Raw genomic sequence first — 8,426 nt, 5'->3', positions numbered from 1 at the left:
CATAGGTCGGGCACCTGTCCTCTGTGCCTCACTACTGAGGACCCATTTCATCGTTTTCTGACTGGTAGATTTCTAGACTAGGGTTTGGCGATAGAAACTCCATTATCCTCCCACTAAAGAGAAAGAGAATGGGGACTCACAGCAAGGCTGTCCATCCTACAAAGAATTTTCTTTACTCATTTCATAGCCACAGACTGGCAGGCACTCCTGTCGTCTCTGACCCCTTTTATAGCCCTGATCTAACTGCAGTGGTCAAAGGTTTTGGGTAGGTTCTCTGTGATCATTTTCTTTGTAAATATACATAGAAAGCATAGGAAGTCAGCCTCATTCTGATGCCTGTTTGCACGGATGCTTTCAGGTACCGGAGTATGTGTTAGCATCTCCACAGAAATGAATGGAGAGAGCTCTGTCTGATCCTTCCAGCACTGGGACTCAGTCAGACCTGTCTTCCCTTGCACAGTTTTAGGACCTGCTTCCTTTCCTTCATTTGCCCAGTAATTACCATGTTTATCAACTTATTTACAGCAGTTAAAAAAAAAAAATCACTAACATATCCTTCAGAGCAAGCATTCAGTTTAAAATGTGATTTATAAAAAAAACACGATTTCCTTTTATATCTACCTATATTCTTATTGGAAGTCCTCTGTATCTACCTGGTGTTCCCTTTGCACCTGTAATAGCTGGAATTACCGCGCCCTCTTGTGGTCACGTCCCAGTCATGTAAGGAGACACGCTGTCTGGTTTCTGGGCCGTTTCCTATCTATATTTGACTCCTGAGTGTGTTTGGGTCTACCTTATTCATGCTGGTGCTGAAATTTAGTGTTACGAGTTTTCTGGATGACAGGATTTAAATCTGTATGCTTCAGGTAATTTTTAGCATGTGAAATAAACATTTTATCTGAAATTAATGTTAACATCTCATCTCAGTTCAAAAGCCATTAGACATATGTGCAATTTATCTCTTGTTGCTGGAGTCTTAAGAGATTAAAAAGTAAGCCATTCTCCATTTGCACAAAAATGCTTTACTTCTTTTTACTGAACCTTTTATTTTGAGGTAATTATAAATTAACTTTCATTTGTAGAAAAATAACAGAGAGATCCTGTGTGCCTTTTACTCCATGTTTGCCAGTGGTAACATCTTCAAAGCCATAGACAATATCACAACCAGGTTGTTGAGAATGTCTCAGTAAAGTTACAGGAACTTTGTATCATGACACAGACGCTTCACTTGGCCTTTCTATAGGCAAACCCATTGCCCTTCTGCCCTCACCACCCACTCTCTGCAAGCCATTAATCTTTCCTACATTTCTATGTTGTTGTTTCAAGAATGTTATTACATAATTGGAATCACACAATATGTAACTATGAAACTGGCTTTTTTTTTTTTCACTTAAGAGGGTGATCTGTACAATCATCCAGACTATTGTGTGTACCAGTTTGTTCTTGCTTCACTTTGACATACCCTCATCATGGTGCATTTGGGGGATTCGGGGCTTGTTTTGGGAGCTTAGGGGGAGTTGAGTATTTTCTTATTTTCTGGCACTACAGGATGCAACAGGCTTATGTTGTGTAATTTCTACCTCAGTCCTAGAATCAGCCATTTCTCTAAAAGTTCCTGCATCCCTTTATTAGAAAATGTTATTAGAAATTGATATTTGGATGCTGAGCATGTTCGTTGCTATTATTGTACTGTTGCTACCAGCTCCTCTCAACTTACAGAGCAAGGTAATAAATGTATATACATTAACTCATATATATCCACATATCTATAAATATTTCCATATGCATCCATCTGCATCAATACTAATGTAAATAAGAGTTCTTGCTGATGTCTCCAACTCTATTTCATTACTACATTGATCATTCCAGCTTCTGCCCTGGCTGGTTTAGCTCAGTGGATTGAGCGTCGGCCTGCGAGATAAGTGTCGCTGGTTCGATCTTCCAGTCAGGGTACATCAGAGAAGGAAAACTCTGACTCCAAAAAACCTCCGCTGCCTTGCGGCATACCTCTTCAGGGGAAAGGCTAAGGGAGTAAACCCCGACAGAAAATCCGGAGCCGGAGTCCCTAAGGCGGTTTGACGTTGTAGTCAACACCGGCAACTCCTGCGGCGCACCTGAACCCAAGCTGTATTGACTCCGTCTTTCCCTTGGATCCTTCAGCTGCGAAGAGAGGGGGGGTCTGCTGCATGGGCAACAGCAGACCCTCCATATTACCCTGCCCAGGCTCTGTAGCTTCAGCGTCATCGCAAGATGTCGATTCAACACGGGAGGAGACAGATACTACCATGTCACTCCCAAGTCGGACTGCACAGCCATTCTCGGCGGTGCAGATAGACTCTTAAGAAGCTACACCATCGTCTCTCGAGACGGACGGCTGCCGACGACATTCCAGCTCTCTCCTTGTCTGTCTATAATAGTTTTCCACTCCAACAGTGAGAAACTTGGCTCTTCTGGGATTTCTTTTATTGTTGATTCCATAAATAATTTTGGAAAATTTCTGCCCTTGTGAAGCTTATGTTGTAGTAGTCAAATGAAGTAAATGTAAGTTTTCTTTAGAGAAATACATTTTAAATTCTGTCTTCAGATTCTACATTTCTTGTTTGCTAGATAGTTATATATTTTTAAAGATTTTTTTTAATATTTATCCAGTTTTGTTTTCAGCAAGAGGGTTGCTCAGAGTATCTAATCTACCATATTACCAAATATTGGCAATTTTTAATAAAGTGAATATCTTTTGAAGCTCATTTTATGAAAGAAACCCTGGATTTTAAGATCAACCAGCCACACATATTTAAATGTACTTACTATGTAGTATGATAGATTGATTCTTGTCCTTTTTTAACTTTCATGTATAGGTCTTTCCATTACTCTCTAGTAGGCATTCATACCTTAAAGAGAAGTAATATTATTGAGCAAAAATGAAAAGAGAAAGAGTCTGTGTTGTTAAGCAGTGGGGGGTGCTCAACTTTATTCTAAAACAGTCTTTTGGACCTCAAAAGGGAACGTCTTTGGAAAACACAGAGATTGCCTCATGACAAAAGAATGAGAATAAAAGAACAGTGAAAGAACCACACCACCTTGCCCTCTTTTCCCCCTGAACCTAGGGCAGGAGAGGGAAGTTGCCTGGGTAGTGGGAAAATGTAGGGGAATCACCTGGAAAAGAGCAGAGGCAGCCCCAGGAGCCTGGTCTCCTGGCAGCTCAGGCCAGAGAGGCCAGTGGAGACCAGCAAACTGCGATCCTTCAGAGAGGAGTAACATCAGCTGTCATCTCCTTGCCCTGAGCATGGCCTCCTCTGGACAGTTGCCTGCATGATGTCTGAGAACCATCCGGTAGAATATCCCCCCACACCCTGAACTTTGCTGAAGCCTACCCATACTGCCCTGTGTGGGTATCACCACACTTTTCTCAATGGCACATGACACATGAAGCAAAAACAAAGGGTGGGGCCCTTAATAGCTAAACAAACAGTGGAGATGTGGAAATGAAAGCCCAACATCAGTGTCTGGGTGGAACTAGAGATATACAGTCATGCACTGCCTTGTGACGTTTCAGTCAACGACAGACCGTGTATGATGGTGGTCCCATAAGATTATAACAAGAGCTGAAAATCTCTTGTCGCCTAGTGCTGTCATAGCTTTCATAGCACAAAGCTACACTATTTATAAATAAATTTAGTGTAGCCTAAGTGCACCGTGTTTACAAAGTCTACAGCAGTGTACCATAATGTCCTCTGCCCTCACATTCACCAACCACTCACTCCCTGACCCACCCAGAGCAACTTCGGTCCTTCAAGCTCCCTTCACAGGTGTACCACTTTTGTTTTATCTTTTATACTGTATTTTTATTGTACCTTTTCTATGTTTAAATATGTTTAGATACAAAAATGCTTACCATTGTATTATAATTGCTTACAGTATTCAGTACAGTAGCATGCTGTATACAGGCTTATAGCCTAGGAGCACTAGGCTATACCATATAACTTAGATGTGTAATAGGCTATCCCATCTAGGTATGTGTAAGTGCACCCTATAATGTTTACATAATGACAAAATCGCCCAATGTTGCATTTTTCAGAATGTATCCCTGTCATTAAGTAAAATATACAAGTATATATGTTACATATGTATACATATATACATACAAGAGCACACACTCACATACACATATAGACTTGTTTCCCCATTTAGTCACAGAGTAGTTATGTATACCATCAAAGTATATCCACATCTACTTTATTTTAAGGAAATTGTAAAGAAACTTTAAACCAACGTCGCAGCCATATGTTATTTGGCAGAGGGGGGGGATGGACGTAGACATCAGAAACTAGTGTTCTTTCTACACCACTCTCAGTCCTCCAGGGAACAGCCACAGCTAAGGAGTCCTGTAACAGACACTTTCTAAGATGGATGAAAATTCACATCCTTTAGAAACACATGTAGTGAAATTATAATTACAGTCTTCAAGGCTGATTCTTGTGACAGATCACACATCAAGCCTTTTAAGGAGTTGAGAGGAGGGGTTTCTTGGCAACAGTGAGACCAGGATTCTAGCAGCAATTCTGGCAGCAGGGCCAGGAGCCACTGGGACAGCCAGTTGAAACCAATTCTTCTGAAGAAAAGGACTTTCACAGGAGAAATGTGAAATTCCATATTAAAGAAAAGACAACCTGCTGCTGTCTCTACTTTTGCTAACCATGGACTAAAAATACCAAGTGAACATCAACAAACCCACACGCCTCATCCATCTCTGTCCTCGGAGAAATGCCAGCAAACCTGCAAGCCCTCCAGGGAGCTGTCTGACCAGACACAGCAGAACTCCAGGGAACCAAGAGGATAGGAAAGAGGCTTGGAAATCAGCCCAGACAAAGATTTTCAACAAGAAAAAAAAAAAAAGATTCACCATTGATTTTTAAAATGCCCTTTTAATGGGAAATCTGCAAATGCTTATGAAATAAGTGTATTTTCAAAGGAATGTCTATAGCACCTCTTCACTGAAAATTTGTGGGCAATTTCAGAAGCTCTCAGCTTACCAGGTGAAGCAATAACTTTTGGGGGCACTCACTTACACATAGTGAGAAATGTTAGAAAGAGTTTCACTAAGGATGACAAAGGTAGGGGCTCCACAGACCCACAGCAGATAAACCACTAACCACCCATCCTTTCAATGTCTTTCAATATCAGATGCTCACCACATGCAGTGCACTCTTTCAGTAACTGTTTATACCCTTCTGTCCTGCTCTAGAACAAAGTACGTACCTATAAACAATGTGCAATAATAGGCATTTGCGCCCTATGTAATCAGAGAGCAGAAGGCATAATTACTTCAGCAGGGGATGGACTTGGGGAAGCAGTGTCAGGTAAAGCTTTTTTTAAAGCATTCGTTTCCCTTGCAGGAAACTTTAGGGGCTCTTTACTTCCTGCCTAAATTGTATTCATCTTTTATAGCCAGGTTATCTTCTATTAATTCCCATAAACATCAGTTTTACCATATAGGAGTTTATTTTTCTCGTATAATGGTCAAGTGTGGATCTGGAGCAACTGCTTAATAATGTCATAGGGACTCCTTCTACTTTCCTTTACCACCATTCTTAAATTGCATCTTCACTGTTGTCAAATGGCTGCTACACCTTCAGGTATTGTACATCTAGTCTACATAAGAAGAAAAAAGAAGGGATCAGGAAAAAAAGGTAAAAGGGCTGAAGATAACGTTAGCCAAGACTGTTCCTTAAAAGCCAATTTTATTTTCCTGGAAGTCTTACTGGTAATTTCCACTTATGCCTCACTGGCCCGCTCTCGGTCACTTGGTTACCCCAAGCTGCAAGCATGTCAAGGAGGGTGTGTATTTTAGCTTTTCCAACCTCAGTGATAGAAGAGGTCAAGGGGAAGAGCCTGGTGTGTAGCACCTACCTGTTCCTTTGGCTACTGGATGCTCACAGAGGCCCTTCCTAATCATTGAACATGATTTCCCTTTTTCCAGTAGAGACCACTTCAAAGTTTCATCCAATTACCCACCGAAGATTGCCCTCAGAAGGAAAAGATCATTTTGTGGAAATACAGCAGGGTTTACTTACACCAGGCGGGACAGCTTCATGTCTGTGTCTTGTGACCTTGGTGACTGTCTTGAGAACTTCCGACTATACCAAAATTTCTTGTGTTAATCAAGTCCCTCCAGAATAAAAGAACTAATATGATACATATCTATGCATAAAGTGTGTATAAATATTAATACAATATATAAAGTAAAGAATTGGCTCACATAATTATGGAGGCAAAGAAATTCCACAATCCGCTGGCTGCCAGCTGAAGACCCAAGAAAGCCAGTGGAGTAATTCAGCCTGAGTCTAAAGGCCTGAGAACCAAGGAGGCCAGTGGTAGAAATCCAAATCCCAGGGCAAGAAAAGATGAGATGAGATGTCTCAACTCAGCCATGAGTCAGGAATAAGGGGGCAAATTCCTCCTTAATCTGTCATTTGTTCTATTCAGTTCCCCAAGGGATTAGAGGATGCCCACCAACATCCAAGAGAAAAAATTACTTTACCGAGTCCAGCAATTCAAATGCTAATATCTTTTGGAAACACCCTCACAGACACAATCAGGTACAGTGTTCAGTCTGAGCACTCTGTGGCCCAGTAAAGTTTACACAGACAATTAACCATCATACCCCTTAATGCCTGTTCTTGTGGCACATTTGTGGAGAAACCATATCAGTGGGAAGAGTAGTTTCCCAATTTAAGTACCCCACCCTGTAATTCAAATAAAAGAGATACAGTACAGCTAAAGCATATCCCTAGGCTTCTTGGCAGTATTTCCAAAATCTGGATAAATGCTGTGTGTATATGTACTATTACTAGATTTTTTTTATATGATAACATTTTATGAGCATATTAGTTCTGAAACCAGTTCTTTCTTGGTCTCCTAATGTAAGAATTACATTCCCATTTAAAGACTATATTAGGGAAACTATTCTCAACTGTGATTAAGGAGCTAAAAAACGAGAAATGGCATCCTGCTGGCAACCTATAGGTAGAACGCATTACATTTGAATTGTCATGACCCTTGTAAGAAGCAAGAATAAAAGAAAATAGAAGTTATTCCAACTCTAAAACCTCCAGCTTCCTATGCTAACAGCCATGGATTGCCCACAGACAATGACTATTGATTTTATTGCCATTTATTTTGAACATTCACTTCAGGAAAAGTTTTATCACATGAAGAATGCATCAAAATTGTTTAATTGAAGTCTTTATGACTCAGAAATGGAAAAACCCTAGATTAGAAAGCCTCGTTTGCATTTCTGCGTCTGTCTACTGGTGCTGTAAATGATTTCTCAAGTCGACATTTACATTCCAAGCTGGAATTGCTCTCAGAGAATTCTGAAATGCTTTCTATATTTGGTAGAACTGTTCCAGAAACCAAAATATGCACATTTAATTTTAAAAGAACATACCATGTTTTACATGTAATTCTAGCTCCCTGTTCCCCTTATATTTTTCTTCCACAGGGGGGAAAAATTTTTCCAAGCTATAGTTAACATTGGCCATTTGGCTGCAAACCAAAAATCTCCCAAAGACCCATGGCTTCCTGGGAAAATGAGGCTATAGTCACCAGATGGCCTGCTTCAGAGGGCTGGGCACACAAAATGACCCCATGATGGGAGACAACTGGAGTCAAGATTATTATTTTCTCCCTCTCCACCTAACTCTGTTCTTAAGAAACACTCAAACACACAGAACAGGTGCTGAGTAAATATTCAAGTGTTTTTTTTTAACGTGCAAAGACTGCTAATTGTTGGAGGAAATCAGGCCTCTGAGGAAGGACATGTTCCCATGCCTTTCTGCCCAGGTGTCCTATGACTCAGATAAGCAAGCTGTCCTTGCTGACACCTGCAGCTGCAAAGCTGTATCAGGCCACTGAGCCATGGTATCCTGAAAGCAAAGAGACCTTGCTGAGTACTCCATCTCCTTGCCTTATAGATAATGTCTTGCTTGAAACTAGACCTAAGGACAAAGTTATAAATCCTTAGGAAGTTAAAGCCTCATCATATGTTATCCTGCTTAACTTTTATAGATAATGATTATGTTCTGTAAATTTTTAAAATTCTTTACCTTGAGCCTGTTCTCATTAATCTATTTTTAGTATCATGTTAAACTCAATAAAAGGATGGACTTCTGCTCTGCTCTTGGATGACCTGCCTGAGCATGCAGCAACCCCCTATTCGTCCAAGAATTCTGTCTGCTGGAATTACCTCAGCGTCTCTGATTACATACAACACTACATCTACAGCTAATTGTCTCCCAATATTATCACCCCTTCTTCCTTTTCATTTCAGAGTACTAGCTGAGTAAATGGCTGCCCATCTGTGGGCTACTTCTTCCACCAAGATGGGCTCATGTAGCCAGCTGGCAGAAAATGGGGTGTGAGTGGAA

The sequence above is a fragment of the Furipterus horrens genome, unplaced genomic scaffold, assembly GCF_987537825.1.
Source record: "Furipterus horrens unplaced genomic scaffold, mFurHor1.1.pri manual_scaffold_2, whole genome shotgun sequence".
In the NCBI taxonomy this organism is placed as follows: Eukaryota; Metazoa; Chordata; class Mammalia; order Chiroptera; family Furipteridae; genus Furipterus; species Furipterus horrens.
This window is presented reverse-complemented; position numbering follows the sequence as displayed.